Raw genomic sequence first — 21,764 nt, 5'->3', positions numbered from 1 at the left:
TTCAACTGAGGCAGCACAAGGGAACTCTCATCTGGGGACAACAACTGCAGGGAGAACACATATTTTCAGATGAACATGGGAGGGCAGAAGGCTGCCTAATACTGAAGCACCCCCAAACAACAAACCAAATGCAACAACTAGTGCAAGCATTCCTGGGGGAAGGCCTGCAGCAGATTGATTTGCATATGGTAATGCCATCCAAGCAGTGGGTCAAAGTTGGCTTCAACCCTCGTCTGCATATGAAAAGAGAAAAGGGGCGTGCAGGGCATGGCGGCCTTTTGCGGCGCTTGGATGACCCCTAGTTCGCATTAAACACCTCCACCCTCCTTCGGTGTGGGGCTCATGTTGGCTATGCCCCAGCCCCTGAAGCATTCAAGCTGATTTCTTGCAGCAGCTGGGCACTGTAACAGCTCCAGAGCTGCTCTGTAAGGCAAGTAAAAGGGTGTGGGCCCTGCAGCACTACCTGTAGTTCGCATTGTGCGTTGGAAGGCACAAAGTAAGCAGATGGGAGAAGTCAGGATAGTGCGCAAGGGCATAGAAGGGAGCGGCTCAAGAAAAGAGAAGTGGAAACAGACAGCAAACTAGGCTGAAGAGAGACCTGAGACAAAGAGATCTGAATTATATGAGAGCCGACCAGGGGAAACACAAATTATGCAGTCAAGTTTCCCACATTTGGGGAAATCAAAGGGGCAGCACACCCAGAGTGCAATGGGTGAGGCTTGCCCTGGGAGAAGCACCTACATGATCATCGTATCTCACCTGGCAGGTAAGTAGGAGTTGGGCTAGAGCTGGGGAGGGTCGCTGCTCGGGCACCCCCCTGTCAAGTGAAGGAGATCCAACTGAGGCAGCACAAGGGAACTCTCGAAAGAAGAACAAGGCTAGAGGAAGATCTGAGACAAAGAAATCTGACTTTTACCAGAGCTGACCAGAGGAAAGCACAAACACAGTCCCCCACTACCACAAATAATGCAGTCGAGTTTCCCACATTTGGGGAAATCACAGGGGTCATCATACCCAGAATGCAATGAATGAACCTCACCCTGGGAGAACAATCTTCATGACCATGATATCTCCTATGCAAAATAAGTATGATTTGGGATAGGGCTGGGGAGGGCCGCTGCTCAGGCACATCTCTGTCAAGTAAAGGAGATTCAACTGAGGCAGCACAAGGGAACTCTCATCTGGGGACAACAACTGCAGGGAGAACACATATTTTCAGATGAACATGGGAGGGCAGAAGGCTGCCTAATACTGAAGCACCCCCAAACAACAAACCAAATGCAACAACTAGTACAAGCATTCCTGGGGGAAGGCCTGCAGCAGATGGATTTGCATATGGTGATGTCATCCAAGCAGTGGGTCAAAGTTGGCTTCAACCCTCGTCTGCATATGAAAAGAGAAAAGGGGCGTGCAGGGCATGGCGGCCTTTTGCGGCGCTTGGATGACCCCTAGTTCGCATTAAACACCTCCACCCTACTTCGGTGTGGGGCTCATGTTGGCTATGCCCCAGCCCCTGAAGCATTCAAGCTGATTACTTGCAGCAGCTGGGCACTGTAATAGCTCCAGAGCTGCTCTGTAAGGCAAGTAAAAGGGTGTGGGCCCTGCAGCACTACCTGTAGTTCGCATTGTGCGTTGGAAGGCACAAAGTAAGCAGATGGGAGAAGTCAAGATAGTGCGCAAGGGCATAGAAGGGAGCGGCTCAAGAAAAGAGAAGTTGAAACAGACAGCAAACTAGGCTGGAGAGAGACCTGAGACAAAGAGATCTGACGAGAGCTGACCAGGGGAAACACAAATTATGCAGTCAAGTTTCCCACATTTGGGGAAATCACAGGGGCAGCACACCCAGAGTGCAATGGGTGAGCCTTGCCCTGGGAGAAGCACCTACATGATCATAGTATCTCACCTGGCAGGTAAGTAGGAGTTGGGCTAGAGCTGCGAAGGGTCTGTCAAAGTCAGAAAAATATCTCTATGCACACTACCATATTTGCACCTCACCCAGGTCCGTGCTGCGCATGCGTACGCTCTCCCGTACGTGCGCATACTCACAGTCGCGGGCACCCGCAGGCGCATGGTATGCGTATTTACGGTAGAGTTTATGTGGTTGTAGCGTGCGACTCAATCGTAACATATTTTCACTAATAATGTATTTTGTAGATCATGGTCCCTTTGATAGATTCTGAAAGTTTGGTTAATATAGAATGTTTATGAACAGAGGAATCCCTCTTTGTTTGATACGAAGGGTCAGACAGGAGTAATACAGTGGTGTTTAGTATCCATCGGAAGAATATTTAATTAGAAATATTCCGGTGTTGGTTTGAAGCAGATCAATCGCTCGTGCGAATAGTTATGGACATAAGAAGTTTATGAACATTTACTTTATTTGCACTTTATTACCCATGCGGCGGGAAACCCAGTTTCCCTCCCACCTGAGCAGTTGGAAATAGTCACAGCCCACCTGTATGAATCAACCTATGACCTTTTGTTATAATGCGAAGCCGAATTCCTGTGTCCAATGAACAATGAGATTGTAGGGACCATTGAATTGTATTGTGTGTGGGGCATAAATAGGCAGGCCGACCGTATCCAGTTCTCTCTCTCTTCAACGGTTCTCATTGCTGATAATCGGGAGCTGGATATCGAGGCGCATGCGATCGTTCCCCTAGTGCGTAAGTTTTCTCCGTAATCATATTGTCTTACTGTGAGCCATCTCTCTCTCTCTCTATCTCTCTCTCTCTACTCTTTCTCTCGTATTTTCCTTTAATTGTATTGTATTGTATTTCCTGTGTAGTTTATCTGGTTAGTTGGTTTATGTTATATTGTAGTGTATGCTTTGTACTGTGATTCTTTTTGCAAGTATAATAGTCATAATACATATAATAGGTTTCGGACCCTAAGCCCAGGTATCTGTGTATTCTTTATAGTGTTAAGTATTCTCTGAGCGCCGGTGACGCTCAAGCAGCTTTGTAGTTAATCAGGTTACACCAGGTTGCACTTACACTCTGTCTCTACACTAAGGTATACTGTGTATCTCATCGTTAAAGGTATAGAGATAAAGGTTTAAACGTTGTAAGCGTCTGCACCGCTGGTGATCTCCTCGTGGTCCCGAGCGTACGCTACGCTATAGCGAATCATTACGTTAGTCGGCAGCCAATAGCGTGCCTGCCTGTGATCACTGGGCCGTAAGCGAACGTGACGCTTGAGCGTCTCGACTACGGTTGAGCGATCGCTACACAACTTGCGTACCCTTACGGTACTTCTTACGTAGATAGCGTATAGTGTTCTTAGACCTCTTAAAGTGTTTTATATACGATAAATATTCAGCTTTATCAATTGGCGGCTCGCCCGTCCTTCACATATCTGCACTAGGTAGATCAGCAGACATTATCCCTCAGCAAAGGGCGGGAGGTTGTATCCCTCGTAGTGCTGACAGGATAAGCGTCTGCTTCACTTAGGTAAAGAGTGCTGAAGGAATCCGGGAACCGGAGGTAAGAACAAAACGCTAGTGTCTTTTAAAACTGTTTATTTTTCTGTCTTGCGTACACACGCACGCACACATATATATATCTGCATTTCTTTTTCTTTTTCATTTTCGTATATCACTCTCCTGTCTGCCAGTTTTTATAGTTGATAGAAGTGCTAAAAAGAGAGTTGCCGTTATTTCATAGTTTAAGAGTAAAGGTAATATAGTTAAAAGATAGACAAACACACAGTTTCGCCTGGGAGATAAGGCGAAGTAAGTGTGTTTGTGTGGTAGATGATCAAGGATCATCTACATTGATAAAAGTATAAATTGTGTTACGGTGGATCTTTGCTTTGCGTATACGTGTCTCTAACAAAGACTTGCGTACGCAATCCAAAGGCCGACGCACGCAGCGTACGTTACGCAACGGAGCGTCCGGTTACGCCCACGTAGCTCAAGTCACGATAAGTTGATTTTTAACGCAAAGCGATAAATAACGCGAGGCGAGAAATAACGCAAGTCTATTTTTGGGTGTCCGAAATTTAGTTAACAGATCCTGCTCCTAATTGGTAACACACCTGATCTGAAGAAAAATTTCTGCGCAGAAATAGAAATAGAAACAAAAGTGTACATGTGATGAGTGAGTGTTTTTACAATTTTTAAAGGTTGAACCACAAGAAAAGTCGAGTACTCGTGAGGTACATGCGTGTAAGTGACGTGCACGGTGGCTAGGGAGGCATCTCTGGTTAAATATACAATTTTGAGCATTAGAGTATAGCAGACCAGGAGGTCATACTGTAACAAGACCAGGAGGTCATAACAGACCAGGAGGTCCAGGTACAGCTGACAAGGAAGTCTGCTATACAGTTCACAGGCACAACACCGAAAAGGGTTGGTGCAACACCCATATAGGCCATATAAGCTCTGGCTGAAGGAATTCGCAGTCGTAAGTTTCGATTCCATTGGTCTTTCCGTACATAAGCTTAGTTGTTTGTGTACTGAACGACTGGACCGCACGTAAGTGTGTGCAGTAGTTAGTAATCTGACCTAATACCATTAGAGTAAAGGGGTCACAAACGCTATCTGTACACTCTAACGTGATTTGTGTAATTTTTTTATTTTAAGGGAAGTTCGCTGCTCACTCAGGAACTATCCAGCAACCAATAGTTACTGGAAAGAGTAAGTGTTCTTCGGATAACCCTCGCAGGTTCCAGTAAATAGAGGTTCAGGTCGCAGGGGCCCTAGGTCGAGTACGCCAGCACCATATCGGTGTGATCAGGTCGTATTGGTCGGCGTGGGCGAGTGAGTGGGGTACTCGGTAAACCGCCACCGTCAGCCTATTGTTGGCATTTGGTTTTGCGTAAAGGGTTGGCTAAATAAAGCAACACTTTCGAACTATGGGGGCCACTTGTTCAGGTAGGGGGCGATCAACCTCGGTTCGGGTTGATTCAGTGGTCCGGCCAATTGGGTCGGCCAGGTATATAATGTGTGAGAAATATGGAAGTCACACAGAAACTTTATGTGATGAATGGGAGAGAATGACTGTACATGACGGGGAGAAATTCCCAAGAGTAGGGAGCTTCAGCTCAGAAGTGTTACAAAATTTAAGGAGGAGGATATGTCTCATAAAATCAACAAAGAGACGAATCCAGCATTATGATTATTTACAGTTGTGGCAACAGGAAGGTGAGATACAGAGAGGTTTGGCTCAGGCGGCGGGATCTGGCTCTAACAGAAAACTGATTGCCACGGCCCCGCCGCCACCATACATATCAGGAGAGAAGTTGATTGCGGAGAAAGACGCACTAAGGTGTAACACAAAATCACTTAGTAACTGTGTAAATGTTAATGATAATGTTAACCCATTAACCCATGCAAGTATTAACCCGTGCAAGTTGTACCCTGTTTTGAACTTTCCTCAGGAGTGTGATCAAGAGGACGAATCGGCAACGATTTCAGCGCTCTCTCTAGCAGCCACCATAGCAGAGACCACAGTAGGCACAGCTCCACCCACGAGATTAGTAAAGGCCCCTAGCGGAGGGATAGGTGAGGTCGTATCAACTGGTAAGTACGGCACCATGCATTATGCTGAAACTATTTCACCACAGCCTGTAGAATCTACACAGAATGAGGTTGTTAGAATTACACCTGTTAGAGTAATAGCAGTGCCAAATGGGAAAACAGACGCATCAGGAGCCACTCCCATTAGGAACATTGCCATGTACACTCCATTTTCCCGAATGGAATTAAGGACCATAGTGTCTGAATTTCCTGACCCTAGAAAAGACTTAGTTGCCAGTCAAAAATACATCAGAGACTTAGGTAACACTGTAGAGCCCAACAATAAAGACTGGCAGATATTGCTGAGAGCATGTTTACCCTCAAATGTCGACGCAACTCAATTTTTAGCTGATTGCGGACTAGGTCATGATGTACCTCTTACAGATGTGTACAACCAAGATAATGTGAAAAGAATGAACTTGCAGTTAAAAGAGTATTTCCCAGCAGTAGCTAAATGGAATAAGATATTCTCCATTAAACAGAAGGAGTCAGAGACAGCTGCAGAGTATTTTCACAGAGCATTATTAGAAATGCCAAATACACAGGCATAGAGGACATTAAAACAGACACAAACCATCGGGAAGTAGCAGTATCGGTACTGATGGATGGTTTAAAAGAGTCATTGAAGACTAGGGTACAGACCACGCAACCATGTTGGCGAGGTCTGTCTGTGGCTACTTTGAGAGAGGCTGCTATTGATCACGACAGAAACATCACCAGACACAGGGAACAACAAGGTGACAAATTAATGTCAGTAAGTATACAGGCTCTGACCACAAGGCAGCCTTTGTTTGTATCACCAAATCCTGTGGGTAAGTCAAGTATGGTTACTTGTTATTCTTGTCACAAACAGGGACACATGGCACGAGATTGTAGAGTAAAGAATCCACGAAACTCATACCAAACCCCTAGACAACGACACGACACACGACATTGGGAGCAAGGTCCGCAGAAACGGAGTTATGAGCCACATACAGGGGAAACAAAAAGATATCCCCCAAACAGAGACTGGCATGCCTCTGGTAGTTCCCAACTATCTCCCTCACAAGTAGTTGCTGCCAGCGGGATTCAGGGAGGTCACCATACCCAATAGGGGTGTGGCCATACCTGTAATCTGCAGCCAGTAAAATTAATTGCCAATCTTGGAAGTGAACCCGAGATCGCAATTAATGTAGCTGGTAAAACTTTAAACTTTCTTGTAGACACAGGTCAGTGATAAATTCGACAGTGGGCATGAGAACCACTGGTAGGACAATTCCAGCCATGGGAGTAACAGGAGTAGTCCAGCACTACCCTGTTAGCAAACCAGCCGAGATTACAATAGGGCCTTTGCATACCAAGCATTCCTTTTTGCTGGCTGCATCGGCACCAACCAATCTCCTGGGAAGAGACTTACTGTGTAAAATGGGGTGCGTCATTTATTGTACTCCTGAAGGTGTATTCTTGGACATACCTGAGAAACACGCTCAGGAAGTGCGAGACATGTTAGACTCCCCATCAAAATTAATGTCACATACCATTATGACAAATAGGAATCCATCCCAAATAGAAGAGATGACATCTCAGATACCAGAGTCACTTTGGACAAAAGACGGACAAGACACTGGATTAATGGCAAACGTAGCTCCAGTAGTTGTACAAGTAAAAGATGGTAGGATAGCTCCAAAAATCCCACAGTACCCTCTGAAGCCAGAGGTGGAGTTAGGAGTTTACCCAGTAATAGAGCGCTTGCTACAACAGGGCATTCTGGTAAGAACGTCCAGCACTGCTAATAGTCCCATCTTCCCTGTGAAAAAGAGTGGGGGGAGGGGTTACAGACTAGTGCAGGATCTAAGGGGGATTAACAAAATAGTTGAGAGTCAGTTCCCCGTAGTGCCAAATCCAGCTGTCATCCTAATGCAAATCCCTCCCACTGCCAAATTTTTCACTGTTATTGACCTCTGCTCCGCTTTCTTTTCGGTACCTCTGCACCCTGACAGCCAATATTTGTTTGCATTCACATACAGAGGAGTCCAATACACGTGGACTCGATTACCCCAAGGTTTCATAGATAGTCCAAGTATATTTTCTCAGGCTTTGCATGATTGTTTACAGTCTTTGCAACCAGACAGTGGATCAGTATTGATACAGTATGTGGACGATTTATTACTGTGTTCAGATTCACTGGAAGCATCTCTGAAGGATACGAAACAGCTCCTGTTTCATCTTTCAGACACCGGACACAAGGTGTCCAAAGACAAGTTACAATTATGCCAAACTAAGGTAAAATATTTGGGACACTGTCTAACACAAGGACTGAGACACCTGACCGCTGATAGAATCCAAGCAATTAGAGACATGACTCTGCCACAAACCCAGCAACAGATCAGAACGTTTTTAGGAATGTGTGGGTATTGCCGTAATTGGATCCCAGGGTTTTCCATTTTGGCGTTACCTTTGCAGGAAATGGTCTCCTCAAACAAACCTGATAGGATTTCGCATACAGACGAGTCCGAAACAGCATTTGAGAGACTCAAACAGTGCCTAACGCAGGCACCAGCACTAGGTATGCCAGACTATGGGAAACCCTTTGAACTATACGGAACAGAAAGTGCTGGTTGCGCGGCAGGTGTACTAACCCAAAAACACGGTGATGCCAGTAGGCCAGTTGCATACTACAGCGCTCAGCTAGACACGGTAGCGCGATCCCTCCCCACATGCTTGCGAAGCGTTGCTGCAATAGCATTGCTAGTGACAAAAAGCGAAGACGTCGTGCTAGGCCACAACCTCACAATCCATACGCCACATGCAGTATCAGCCTTATTGAATTCTGCCCAAACCAGACACGTCTCATCAGCGAGATTTACAAGATGGGAATTGGCACTAATGGCCCCCGTAAACATCACCATAAGGAGATGCAGTGCATTAAATCCTGCAACGTATCTCCCAGGTGTGCCTGGTCAGGCACAAAGGGTGGAAGGTGAGAGTGATGGGGAAGGAGGATTTAATACAAAGGAAGATACACATGATTGTATGGAATATTTGACCCAAAATTTTACCGCAAGGCCTGACATCAGTGACAACCCACTGGAAGATGCAGAACTCACGTTCTACACGGACGGTAGTTGTCATAGACAGTCAGACTCGGGAGACTTGTGTACTGGATACGCAGTCGTAGATGACCAAGACACCATAGAAGCGGAACCGCTAGGCCCACCTCACTCAGCCCAGGTTGCTGAACTGGTCGCCCTAACCAGAGCATGTGAATTGGCTAAGGGTAAGTCAGCCAATATCTACACCGATTCTAGATACGCATTCGGGGTAGTCCATGATTTCGGAGCCCTATGGCGCCTCAGAAATTTCATGACGGCCGCTGGTACACCGGTAGCGCATGCAGCTCACATAAAAAGGCTTCTAACAGCGATACAGGAACCCGACAGAGTGGCTGTTATCAAATGTAAAGCACACACATATAGCCAAGACCCGGTATCACTTGGTAACAGCCGAGCAGACGAAGCTGCTAAGTTAGCAGCTGCTACCCCCATACAGACAGACACCACACAATTAATGGTATTTAATACCATTAACACACAGAAGTTGTGTGAAATGCAAAATTTGTGTTCCACACAGGAAAGGGCAGTCTGGAAGGCAAAGGGATGTGGCCAGGAGTCCTCAGGACTCTGGACGGATGGACATGGTAAACCAGTGGCCCCCAGAGCATATCTTCCATGTCTGGCTGAAGCAGCTCACGGGCTGACTCATCTAGGCAAGGAAGGAATGTGCAAATTGGTAAGAGCATACTGGTGCGCCCCAGGATTCTCCTCTCATGCGAGTAAAAGAGCAATGTCATGCCTTACCTGTTTGAGAAAGAATATTGGAAAGGCAATACCTACAGAACCATCCCATATCCCACCTGCCGGCGGCCCTTTCCAGGTAATACAAATTGACTTTATACAATTACCCCCTTGTCGGAATTTGAAATATGTACTTGTTTGTATAGATGTTTTCTCAAATTGGGTCGAAGCATTTCCAGCGACAACAAATACCGCTATGTTTACTGCTAAGAAAATTGTGCAGGAATTTGTATGTAGATATGGTATCCCTAGAATAATCGAAAGTGATAGGGGTACCCATTTTACAGGTGATGTCTTTCAAGGAATGTGTAAGTTGATGGGAATTGATAGCAAGCTGCACACTCCGTACCGTCCACAGGCGAGTGCGAAGGTCGAAAGAGTGAACAGCACTATTAAAAATAAATTGAGTAAAGTGATGGCAGAGACAGGATTGACATGGCCAGAAGCTTTACCCATTGTATTGTACAGTATCAGAACCACTCCCAGGTCCCCTCTTAATCTGTCTCCCTTTGAAATCTTGTTTGGTCGACAACCGCATGCCATGATTAACCCTCAGGATGATTTGAAATGTAACAATGAAGTAACTGTAAAGTACTTGATTAACATGAGTAAACAGTTGAGGAATCAAAATGATAATCTGAAGTTAGTGATTCCTGATTTACCAGATAGTAATTGTCATGACATTGAACCTGGGGATTATGTAATGATACGGAATTTTCTACGCTCAGGTTGCCTTATTGACAGATGGGAAGGACCATACCAGGTCTTATTGACTAGCACTACGGCATTGAAGGTTGCTGAGAGAGAGACTTGGGTCCATTCATCCCACTGCAAGAAGGTTGCTGATCCAGAGAAGTCCCGTGATAAGAAACAGACGGTAGAGGTTGTATCACTGGAGTGTCTGTTCCAGGAGGACTGAGGCGGCACCTGAGCCTTGAAGACCGAGAGCTGTTGTCGACTCCCCACTCCCTTTTATTATTTTCCTCCACTTCCCATCCCCTCTCCCTCAAATTTCTTTTTCCTCCTTCTCATTCTTCTCCATTTCCTCCTATAAGATGGACTTGCCCCAAGAGACTGTGATCCGGATTTTCCTGTTGACCATGATGTTGACCAGAGCAGTCTGTTCCGGCGAGAGTACCATGGAGGTCGATAGAGGTTCTGGAATGGGTTCTGATGATAAAGATGGAGGCGTAGTTTTCCAGGATCAACCTAACCAACAAGCAAAGGCGAGTATCAGAAAACGATCCAATAGCATTGACCATAGAAGAAATTGTGACGGATTGTTAGCTGAAGAAAACTGTATCTGTAGGCTCTGTAACAATGTCATTGAAGATGGGTGCATTAAGAAATGCCAATCCAGTTTTAATATCCATATGGACCGGCATCCATTGAGTGACTATCACTCCTTAGTGGGTAATGTGTTAAACAAAACAGATTGTTGGGTATGCTCTCAAGTACCTCAAGGTCATAGCAAATCAGGGCTAGTACCATTTCCTTTAACGATAGGGGAGGTACTTGAGTTAAATGGTGGGAGACCGGTGGACAGGAGGTTTAATATCTCCAGCCCTCCTAGTTTGAAGCTCCACCAATACCATGTGGATAGGTCCCTATTATGTTTCAACATCTCCAATCCCAGAAAGCCGGGAAATTGGGAAGTGTCATGGAGTAACCACACCATGACCTTTTCGCATAGAGCAGATAGAATGCCTACAGATACAGAGCTTGTACGCCACATAGCCAGTAGAGGAAAATCTTTCCGGTATAGGTACACCTTAGGAAATAGGATTACGAGAGTTGGAGAAGTATCACCAGGATACTGTGCACATATCGTACAACCTGATACGTGTATTAAGCAGATGGAAGAATTAGGGTTAGGAGATTTCACCTGGAAGGTGTGTAATATGGTTATGTCCTTCTCCGTCCCATATGTTCTCCCCGATGATGCATATTTCATATGCGGGAGAAAGGCGTACAAGTGGCTTGCCCCAAACTCTGAAGGATTGTGTTATATTGGAAAAGTATTGCCTGAAGTAATGACTGTAACACATGACAAAATGAAGGACATACATCGTGGTGCCCAAGCTCCTTATACTCACACCCACTACGAGCACGTTGTTAAAAGACACCTGATAGAGAAGACAGAGCATCCGGCCTCTGATCTGATAAGTGAATCCACCGGGATTCAATTCTTAATCGCGTTAGATTTCACCCGCACCGCTAGAGGAGTGCTAAATTATAAATACATATTGGCGCTCGCAAATTTGTTAGACAATATCACTGAAATGTATGATGACACATTTAGATATACGGGAAGGGAACTTCAAGCTTATAAAACAGAACTGGTGCAGCATAGAATGGTTCTTAATTACCTCACAGCAGTGACAGGCGGATATTGTGTTACATTGGCAACACAGTACGGCGTGAAGTGTTGCACGTATATCACGAATAGCACCGAGGATCCGGTCGAGGTCATAGACCAAAAGATGGACGATATTCTCCAATTGAAGTGGGAATTTCGCCGAAAACACAATCTCACTCTTGCTGCTGTAGGTAATGAGCTGACTGGTTGGGTGTCATGGTTGAACCCGCGAAATTGGTTCTCCGGTTTGGGAGACTGGGCTCAAGGAGTCATAATGGATGTTGGGAAGTTTCTCCTATGTATCTTAGGTGTTATCATAACCATTGGCTTGATATTTAGATGCGGTCAGGCTTTAATGAGGTGCAATCGTCGTACTAAGGTAATGAGTTTGAGGAGTGAGGAAACTGTAATTAACCTGGATTTGATTTATGACCCAATGATAGAAACAATGATGTGATGAAAATGCGATTTCTACGGTCCGTTTCTTTCACCTGTTTTTCTGGTTTTTCTCCAAGATAAAAAGACCCACTTGGACGAGGAAGTTGACGAGACGCTATACAGACAACGGATAGACCAAAGAAGAAGTTTTGACCACTTGAGATATGGACATTTGATGAACTTTGCCAGGGATCCCCAGTTTCCCTAGAATTCTTAAACTTACGCTAGCCCAACATTTTTTGTAAATCTAATGGCATTGACTAAGCTTTTTGCTCACCCCTAATGGGCAACACAGCGCAAAGAAGACGACTTTCAACTGATACCGAACAAAACTTCAACCGACAGATATACATTAACCTGACATAGAATACCACCGCATTTACCGTAATTATGTCTTTTCTTCATTTCTACAACCCTCAGGTAATGACACACATAGTATAGGGAATACAGGCACAGATATCAGCAATCACATATTCCCCCATTCATGTATCATCAACTAAAATGTGCTCCCCATTTTGTTCAAAATCCGAAAAGAGCTCGGTAAAGTTTGACAGCCCATCCACAGACCCGTACCACGGGATAAGAAGGAATTCAAATGTATACTTCGCAATACCTCGAAGCTTGATTTACAACACGTACGGCACGATGATACATGACCCCCCAAACACGGATTCATACACACATGCTTCTGCTATCTCACTAGGTCATACCCTCTTCACACCTACTCCTCTCTCCTCCCTTACCCAACCATGGAAATGAATTAACCCCTAACATATATTTTTCTCCTTTTGAAATGTTTTCAGGAAGTGGCAGTTATTATTGACTGCCAAAGGGTGGACTGTCAAAGTCAGAAAAATATCTCTATGCACACTACCATATTTGCACCTCACCCAGGTCCGTGCTGCGCATGCGTACGCTCTCCCGTACGTGCGCATACTCACAGTCGCGGGCACCCGCAGGCGCATGGTATGCGTATTTACGGTAGAGTTTATGTGGTTGTAGCGTGCGACTCAATCGTAACATATTTTCACTAATAATGTATTTTGTAGATCATGGTCCCTTTGATAGATTCTGAAAGTTTGGTTAATATAGAATGTTTATGAACAGAGGAATCCCTCTTTGTTTGATACGAAGGGTCAGACAGGAGTAATACAGTGGTGTTTAGTATCCATCGGAAGAATATTTAATTAGAAATATTCCGGTGTTGGTTTGAAGCAGATCAATCGCTCGTGCGAATAGTTATGGACATAAGAAGTTTATGAACATTTACTTTATTTGCACTTTATTACCCATGCGGCGGGATACCCAGTTTCCCTCCCACCTGAGCAGTTGGAAATAGTCACAGCCCACCTGTATGAATCAACCTATGACCTTTTGTTATAATGCGAAGCCGAATTCCTGTGTCCAATGAACAATGAGATTGTAGGGACCATTGAATTGTATTGTGTGTGGGGCATAAATAGGCAGGCCGACCGTATCCAGTTCTCTCTCTCTTCAACGGTTCTCATTGCTGATAATCGGGAGCTGGATATCGAGGCGCATGCGATCGTTCCCCTTGTGCGTAAGTTTTCTCCGTAATCATATTGTCTTACTGTGAGCCATCTCTCTCTCTCTCTATCTCTCTCTCTCTTCTCTTTCTCTCGTATTTTCCTTTAATTGTATTGTATTGTATTGTATTTCCTGTGTAGTTTATCTGGTTAGTTGGTTTATGTTATATTGTAGTGTATGCTTTGTACTGTGATTCTTTTTGCAAGTATAATAGTCATAATACATATAATAGGTTTCGGACCCTAAGCCCAGGTATCTGTGTATTCTTTATAGTGTTAAGTATTCTCTGAGCGCCGGTGACGCTCAAGCAGCTTTGTAGTTAATCAGGTTACACCAGGTTGCACTTACACTCTGTCTCTACACTAAGGTATACTGTGTATCTCATCGTTAAAGGTATAGAGATAAAGGTTTAAACGTTGTAAGCGTCTGCACCGCTGGTGATCTCCTCGTGGTCCCGAGCGTACGCTACGCTATAGCGAATCATTACGTTAGTCGGCAGCCAATAGCGTGCCTGCCTGTGATCACTGGGCCGTAAGCGAACGTGACGCTTGAGCGTCTCGACTACGGTTGAGCGATCGCTACACAACTTGCGTACCCTTACGGTACTTCTTACGTAGATAGCGTATAGTGTTCTTAGACCTCTTAAAGTGTTTTATATACGATAAATATTTAGCTTTATCAGGTCGCTGCTCGGGTACCCCCCTGTCAAGTGAAGGAGATCCAACTGAGGCAGCACAAGGGAACTCTCGAAAGAGGAACAAGGCTAGAGGAAGATCTGAGACAAAGAAATCTGATTTTTACCAGAGTTGACCAGAAGAAAGCACAAACACAGTTCCCCACTACCACAAATAATGCAGTTGAGTTTCCCACATTTGGGGAAATCACAGGGGTCAGCATACCCAGAATGCAATGAATGAACCTCACCCTGGGAGAACAATCTTCATGACCATGGTATCTCCTATGCAAAATAAGTATGATTTGGGATAGGGCTGGGGAGGGCCGCTGCTCAGGCACATCTCTGTCAAGTAAAGGAGATTCAACTGAGGCAGCACAAGGGAACTCTCATCTGGGGACAACAACTGCAGGGAGAACACATATTTTCAGATGAACATGGGAGGGCAGAAGGCTGCCTAATACTGAAGCACCCCCAAACAACAAACCAAATGCAATAACTAGTGCAAGCATTCCTGGGGGAAGGCCTGCAGCAGATGGATTTGCATATGGTGATGTCATCCAAGCAGTGGGTCAAAGTTGGCTTCAACCCTCGTCTGCATATGAAAAGAAAAAAGGGATGTGCAGGGCATGGCGGCCTTTTGCGGCGCTTGCATGACCCCTAATTCGCATTAAACACCTCCACCCTCCTTAGGTGTGGGGCTCATGTTGGCTATGCCCCAGCACCTGAAGCATTCAAGCTGATTTCTTGCAGCAGCTGGGCACTGTAACAGCTCCAGAGCTGCTCTGTAAGGCAAGTAAAAGGGTGTGGGCCCTGCAGCACTACCTGTAGTTCGCATTGTGCGTTGGAAGGCACAAAGTAAGCAGACGGGAGAAGTCAGGATAGTGCGCAAGGGCATAGAAGGGAGCGGCTCAAGAAAAGAGAAGTGGAAACAGACAGCAAACTAGGCTGGAGAGAGACCTGAGACAAAGAGATCTGAATTATACGAGAGCCGACCAGAGGAAACACAAATTATGCAGTCAAGTGTCCCACATTTGGGGAAATCGCAGGAGCAGCACACCCAGAGTGCAATGGGTGAGCTTTGCCCTGGGAGAAGCACCTTCCTGATCATAGTATCTCACCTGGCAGGTAAGTAGGAGTTGGGCTAGAGCTGGGGAGGGTCGCTGCTCGGGCACCCCCCTGTCAAGTGAAGGAGATCCAACTGAGGCAGCACAAGGGAACTCTCGAAAGAAGAACAAGGCTAGAGGAAGATCTGAGACAAAGAAATCTGACTTTTACCAGAGTTGACCAGAAGAAAGCACAAACACAGTCCCCCACTACCACAAATAATGCAGTCGAGTTTCCCACATTTGGGGAAATCACAGGGGTCAGCATACCCAGAATGCAATGAATGAACCTCACCCTGGGAGAACAATCTTCATGACCATGGTATCTCCTATGCAAAATAAGTATGATTTGGGATAGGGCTGGGGAGGGCCGCTGCTCAGGCACATCTCTGTCAAGTAAAGGAGATTCAACTGAGGCAGCACAAGGGAACTCTCATCTGGGGACAACAACTGCAGGGAGAACACATATTTTCAGATGAACATGGGAGGGCAGAAGGCTGCCTAATACTGAAGCACCCCCAAACAACAAACCAAATGCAACAACTAGTGCAAGCATTCCTGGGGGAAGGCCTGCAGCAGATGGATTTGCATATGGTGATGTCATCCAAGCAGTGGGTCAAAGTTGGCTTCAACCCTCGTCTGCATATGAAAAGAAAAAAGGGATGTGCAGGGCATGGCGTCCTTTTGTGGCGCTTGGATGAACCCTCCTTCGGTGTGGGGCTCATGTTGGCTATGCCCCAGCCCCTGAAGCATTCAAGATGATTTCTTGCAGCAGCTGGGCACTGTAACAGCTCCAGAGTTGCTCTGTAAAGCATGTAAAAGGGTGTGGGCCCTGCAGCACTACCTGTAGTATGCATTGTGCGTTGGAAGGCACAAAGTAAGCAGACAGGAGAGGTCAGGATAGTGCGCAAGGGCATAGAAGGGAGCGGCTCAAGAAAAGAGAAGTGGAAACAGACAGCAAACTAGGCTGGAGAAAGACCTGAGACAAAGAGATCTAAATTATATGAGAGCCGACCAGAGGAAACACAAATTATGCAGTCAAGTGTCCCACATTTGGGGAAATCGCAGGAGCAGCACACCCAGAGTGCAATGGGTGAGCCTTGCCCTGGGAGAAGCACCTTCCTGATCATAGTATCTCACCTGGCAGGTAAATAGGAGTTGGGCTAGAGCTGGGGAGGGTCGCTGCTCGTGCACCCCCCTGTCAAGTGAAGGAGATCCAACTGAGGCAGCACAAGGGAACTCTCGAAAGAAGAACAAGGCTAGAGGAAGATCTGAGACAAAGAAATCTGACTTTTACCAGAGCTGACCAGAGGAAAGCACAAACACAGTCCCCCACTACCACAAATAATGCAGTCGAGTTTCCCACATTTGGGGAAATCACAGGGGTCAGCATACCCAGAATGCAATGAATGAACCTCACCCTGGGAGAACAATCTTCATGACCATGGTATCTCCTATGCAAAATAAGTATGATTTGGGATAGGGCTGGGGAGGGCCGCTGCTCAGGCACATCTCTGTCAAGTAAAGGAGATTCAACTGAGGCAGCACAAGGGAACTCTCATCTGGGGACAACAACTGCAGGGAGAACACATATTTTCAGATGAACATGGGAGGGCAGAAGGCTGCCTAATACTGAAGCACCCCCAAACAACAAACCAAATGCAACAACTAGTGCAAGCATTCCTGGGGGAAGGCCTGCAGCAGATTGATTTGCATATGGTAATGCCATCCAAGCAGTGGGTCAAAGTTGGCTTCAACCCTCGTCTGCATATGAAAAAAGAAAAGGGGCGTGCAGGGCATGGCGGCCTTTTGCGGCGCTTGGATGACCCCTAGTTCGCATTAAACACCTCCACCCTCCTTCGGTGTGGGGCTCATGTTGGCTATGCCCCAGCCCCTGAAGCATTCAAGCTGATTTCTTGCAGCAGCTGGGCACTGTAACAGCTCCAGAGCTGCTCTGTAAGGCAAGTAAAAGGGTGTGGGCCCTGCAGCACTACCTGTAGTTTGCATTGTGCATTGGAAGGCACAAAGTAAGCAGACGGGAGAAGTCAGGATAGTGCGCAAGGGCATAGAAGGGAGCGGCTCAAGAAAAGAGAAGTGGAAACAGACAGCAAACTAGGCTGGAGAGAGACCTGAGACAAAGAGATCTGAATTATACGAGAGCCGACAAGGGGAAACACAAATTATGCAGTCAAGTGTCCCACATTTGGGGAAATTGCAGGAGCAGCACACCCAGAGTGCAATGGGTGAGCCTTGCCCTGGGAGAAGCACCTTCATGATCATAGTATCTCACCTGGCAGGTAAGTAGGAGTTGGGCTAGAGCTGGGGAGGGTCGCTGCTCGGGCACCCCCCTGTCAAGTGAAGGAGATCCAACTGAGGCAGCACAAGGGAACTCTCGAAAGAGGAACAAGGCTAGAGGAAGATCTGAGACAAAGAAATCTGACTTTTACCAGAGCTGACCAGAGGAAAGCACAAACACAGTCCCCCTCTACCACAAATAATGCAGTAGAGTTTCCCACATTTGGGGAAATCACAGGGGTCAGCATACCCAGAATGCAATGAATGAACCTCACCCTGGGAGAACAATCTTCATGACCATGGTATCTCCTATGCAAAATAAGTATGATTTGGGATAGGGCTGGGGAGGGCCGCTGCTCAGGCACATCTCTGTCAAGTAAAGGAGATTCAACTGAGGCAGCACAAGGGAACTCTCATCTGGGGACAACAACTGCAGGGAGAACACATATTTTCAGATGAACATGGGAGGGCAGAAGGCTGCCTAATACTGAAGCACCCCCAAACAACAAACCAAATGCAACTACTAGTACAAGCATTCCTGGGGGAAGGCCTGCAGCAGATGGATTTGCATATGGTGATGTCATCCAAGCAGTGGGTCAAAGTTGGCTTCAACCCTCATCTGCATATGAAAAGAGAAAAGGGGCGTGCAGGGCATGGCGGCCTTTTGCGGCGCTTGGATGACCCCTAGTTCGCATTAAACACCTCCACCCTCCTTCGGTGTGGGGCTCATGTTGGCTATGCCCCAGCCCCTGAAGCATTCAAGCTGATTTCTTGCAGCAGCTGGGCACTGTAACAGCTCCAGAGCTGCTCTGTAAGGCAAGTAAAAGGGTGTGGGCCCTGCAGCACTACCTGTAGTTTGCATTGTGCGTTGGAAGGCACAAAGTAAGCAGATGGGAGAAGTCAGGATAGTGCGCAAGGGCATAGAAGGGAGCGGCTCAAGAAAAGAGAAGTGGAAACAGACAGCAAACTAGGCTGAAGAGAGACCTGAGACAAAGAGATCTGAATTATATGAGAGCCGACCAGGGGAAACACAAATTATGCAGTCAAGTTTCCCACATTTGGGGAAATCAAAGGGGCAGCACACCCAGAGTGCAATGGGTGAGGCTTGCCCTGGGAGAAGCACCTACATGATCATAGTATCTCACCTGGCAGGTAAGTAGGAGTTGGGCTAGAGCTGGGGAGGGTCGCTGCTCGGGCACCCCCCTGTCAAGTGAAGGAGATCCAACTGAGGCAGCACAAGGGAACTCTCGAAAGAAGAACAAGGCTAGAGGAAGATCTGAGACAAAGAAATCTGACTTTTACCAGAGCTGACCAGAGGAAAGCACAACACAGTCCCCCACTACCACAAATAATGCAGTCGAGTTTCCCACATTTGGGGAAATCACAGGGGTCATCATACCCAGAATGCAATGAATGAACCTCACCCTGGGAGAACAATCTTCATGACCATGATATCTCCTATGCAAAATAAGTATGATTTGGGATAGGGCTGGGGAGGGCCGCTGCTCAGGCACATCTCTGTCAAGTAAAGGCGATTCAACTGAGGCAGCACAAGGGAACTCTCATCTGGGGACAACAACTGCAGGGAGAACACATATTTTCAGATGAACATGGGAGGGCAGAAGGCTGCCTAATACTGAAGCACCCCCAAACAACAAACCAAATGCAACAACTAGTGCTAGCATTCCTGGGGGAAGGCCTGCAGCAGATGGATTTGCATATGGTGATGCCATCCAAGCAGTGGGTCAAAGTTGGCTTCAACCCTCGTCTGCATATGAAAAGAAAAAAGGGATGTGCAGGGCATGGCGGCCTTTTGCGGCCCTTGGATGACCCCTAATTCGCATTAAACACCTCCACCCTCCTTCGGTGTGGGGCTCATGTTGGCTATGCCCCAGCACCTGAAGCATTCCAGCTGATTTCTTGCAGCAGCTGGGCACTGTAACAGCTCCAGAGCTGCTCTGTAAGGCAACTAAAAGGGTGTGGGCCCTGCAGCACTACCTGTAGTTCGCATTGTGCGTTGGAAGGCACAAAGTAAGCAGACGGGAGAAGTCAGGATAGTGCGCAAGGGCATAGAAGGGAGCGGCTGAAGAAAAGAGAAGTGGAAACAGACAGCAAACTAGGCTGGAGAGAGACCTGAGACAAAGAGATCTGAATTATACGAGAGCCGACCAGAGGAAACACAAATTATGCAGTCAAGTGTCCCACATTTGGGGAAATCGCAGGAGCAGCACACCCAGAGTGCAATGGGTGAGCCTTGCCCTGGGAGAAGCGTGTACATTTTCGGTATCGCCTGCCTAGAGAAATGGAACCTAGATGGCATTTGGTACCGGGGACACAGTACCTCAATCAAGTCTCTAGTTGCCTCTGAATTAACGATGGATACCGGAACCACGTTTCTCACCACCCAGGCTGACAAGACCTGAGTTATCCGCTTTGCAGCAGGATGACTGCTGTGATATTTCATCTTCCTCGCAAAGGACTGCTGGACAGTCAATTGCCTACTGGAAGTAGTACAAGTGGTCTTCCGACTTCCCCTCTGGGATGACGATCGACTCCCAGCAGCAACAACAGCAGCGCCAGCAGCAGTAGGCGTTACACTCAAGGATGCATCGGAGGAATCCCAGGCAGGAGAGGACTCGTCAGACTTGCCAGTGACATGGCCTGCAGGACTATTGGCTCTCCTGTCTAAGGAGGAAATTGACACTGAGGGAGTTGGTGGTGTGGTTTGCAGGAGCTTGGTTACAAGAGGAAGGGATTTAGTGGTCAGTGGACTGCTTCCGCTGTCATCCAAAGTTTTTGAACTTGTCACTGACTTATGATTAATGCGCTGCAGGTGACGTATAAGGGAGGATGTTCTGAGGTGGTTAACGTCCTTACCCCTACTTATTACAGCTTGACAAAGGCAACACACGGCTTGACACCTGTTGTCCGCATTTGTGTACAGGATGCAAACCTTCATGTCCAAATTTATCCATCTCATCAGTCGTACCTCAGATTTGCGGTACAGGACTGTCATTGCCAATTTCAGACGTTGCTGTTTGGTCTCTCCACGGCCCAGAGAATTTTCACCAAGGTAATGGTGGAAATGATGGTTCTCCTGCGCAAGCAATGTGTCACAATTATCCCGTACTTGAGCGATCTCATAAAAGCGAGATCAAGAGAGCCGTTGCTGAACAGCGTATCACTTTCACTGAAAGTGTTACAGCAACACGGCTGGATTTTCAATATCCCAAAGTCGCAGTTGGTTCCTACGACTCGTCTGTCTTTCTTGGGCATGATTCTGGACACAGACCAGAAGAGGGTTTATCTCCCGATAGAAAAGGCCCAGGAACTCATGACTCTTGTCAGGAACCTATTGAAACCAAAACTTGTGTCAGTGCATCACTGCACTCGAGTCCTGGGAAAGATGGTGGCATCATACAAAGCCATTCCATTCGGCAGGTTCCATGCGAGGACTTTCCAATGGGACCTACTGGACAAGTGGTCTGGGTCACATTTACAGATGCATTGGTTGATCACCCTGTCCCCCAGGGTCAGGGTATCACTCCTGTGGTGGCTGCAGAGTGCTCACCTTCTCGAGTGACGCAGATTCGGCATTCAGGACTGGATCCTGGTGACCACAGATGCAAGCCTCCAAGGTTGGGGAGCAGTCACACAGGGAAGAAATTTCCAAGGTCTTTGGTCAAGTCAAGAGACTTGTCTTCACATCAACATCCTGAAACTAGGGGCCATATACAATGCCCTACGTCAAGCGGAGACCTTACTTTGCGACCAACCGGTTCTGATCCAGTCAGACAACGTCACCGCAGTGGCTCATGTAAACCGCCAAGGTGGCACAAGGAGCAGAGTGGCGATGGCACAAGCTACCTTTGCATTTTTCTCCCAAACGAAGGACACTAGAATGAAAATTTTAAAGCCTCCTGTTAGTGCTTCATCTACACGGTATAGCCCTGAATTTTCCAATGCGTAGCTCTTTGCAAAAGAGAGATAT

General features: G+C 46.7%; 8 non-coding genes and 4 pseudogenes across 8 annotated transcripts; all 12 read right to left on the bottom strand.

Annotated features, from left to right (window-relative positions):
- Nucleotides 1-632: 632 nt before the first annotated feature.
- Nucleotides 633-774, bottom strand: LOC135043526 (U1 spliceosomal RNA; annotated as a pseudogene).
- Nucleotides 775-926: 152 nt separating this feature from the next.
- On the bottom strand, nt 927-1,090 carry LOC135043514 (U1 spliceosomal RNA). Its single transcript, XR_010236359.1, has one exon. It is a non-coding gene; the product is annotated as a U1 spliceosomal RNA (small nuclear RNA).
- A 671-nt stretch (nt 1,091-1,761) lies between these two features.
- LOC135043519 (U1 spliceosomal RNA) lies at nt 1,762-1,918 on the bottom strand. Its single transcript, XR_010236363.1, has one exon. It is a non-coding gene; the product is annotated as a U1 spliceosomal RNA (small nuclear RNA).
- Nucleotides 1,919-14,510: 12,592 nt separating this feature from the next.
- On the bottom strand, nt 14,511-14,674 carry LOC135043512 (U1 spliceosomal RNA). Its single transcript, XR_010236357.1, has one exon. It is a non-coding gene; the product is annotated as a U1 spliceosomal RNA (small nuclear RNA).
- Nucleotides 14,675-15,345: 671 nt separating this feature from the next.
- Nucleotides 15,346-15,508, bottom strand: LOC135043517 (U1 spliceosomal RNA). The gene has a single exon (XR_010236362.1). It is a non-coding gene; the product is annotated as a U1 spliceosomal RNA (small nuclear RNA).
- Nucleotides 15,509-15,660: 152 nt separating this feature from the next.
- On the bottom strand, nt 15,661-15,824 carry LOC135043529 (U1 spliceosomal RNA). The gene has a single exon (XR_010236370.1). It is a non-coding gene; the product is annotated as a U1 spliceosomal RNA (small nuclear RNA).
- A 655-nt stretch (nt 15,825-16,479) lies between these two features.
- Nucleotides 16,480-16,633, bottom strand: LOC135043524 (U1 spliceosomal RNA; annotated as a pseudogene).
- Nucleotides 16,634-16,785: 152 nt separating this feature from the next.
- On the bottom strand, nt 16,786-16,949 carry LOC135043511 (U1 spliceosomal RNA). The gene has a single exon (XR_010236356.1). It is a non-coding gene; the product is annotated as a U1 spliceosomal RNA (small nuclear RNA).
- Nucleotides 16,950-17,647: 698 nt separating this feature from the next.
- Nucleotides 17,648-17,783, bottom strand: LOC135043518 (U1 spliceosomal RNA; annotated as a pseudogene).
- Nucleotides 17,784-17,935: 152 nt separating this feature from the next.
- On the bottom strand, nt 17,936-18,099 carry LOC135043528 (U1 spliceosomal RNA). The gene has a single exon (XR_010236369.1). It is a non-coding gene; the product is annotated as a U1 spliceosomal RNA (small nuclear RNA).
- A 692-nt stretch (nt 18,100-18,791) lies between these two features.
- LOC135043525 (U1 spliceosomal RNA) lies at nt 18,792-18,933 on the bottom strand (annotated as a pseudogene).
- A 152-nt stretch (nt 18,934-19,085) lies between these two features.
- Nucleotides 19,086-19,248, bottom strand: LOC135043516 (U1 spliceosomal RNA). Its single transcript, XR_010236361.1, has one exon. It is a non-coding gene; the product is annotated as a U1 spliceosomal RNA (small nuclear RNA).
- Nucleotides 19,249-21,764: the final 2,516 nt, after the last annotated feature.

Source organism: Pseudophryne corroboree, unplaced genomic scaffold, assembly GCF_028390025.1.
Source record: "Pseudophryne corroboree isolate aPseCor3 unplaced genomic scaffold, aPseCor3.hap2 scaffold_870, whole genome shotgun sequence".
Classification (NCBI taxonomy): domain Eukaryota; kingdom Metazoa; phylum Chordata; class Amphibia; order Anura; family Myobatrachidae; genus Pseudophryne; species Pseudophryne corroboree.
The sequence above is the reverse complement of the archived record's forward strand: the minus strand, read 5'-3'. Positions and strand labels throughout refer to the sequence as shown.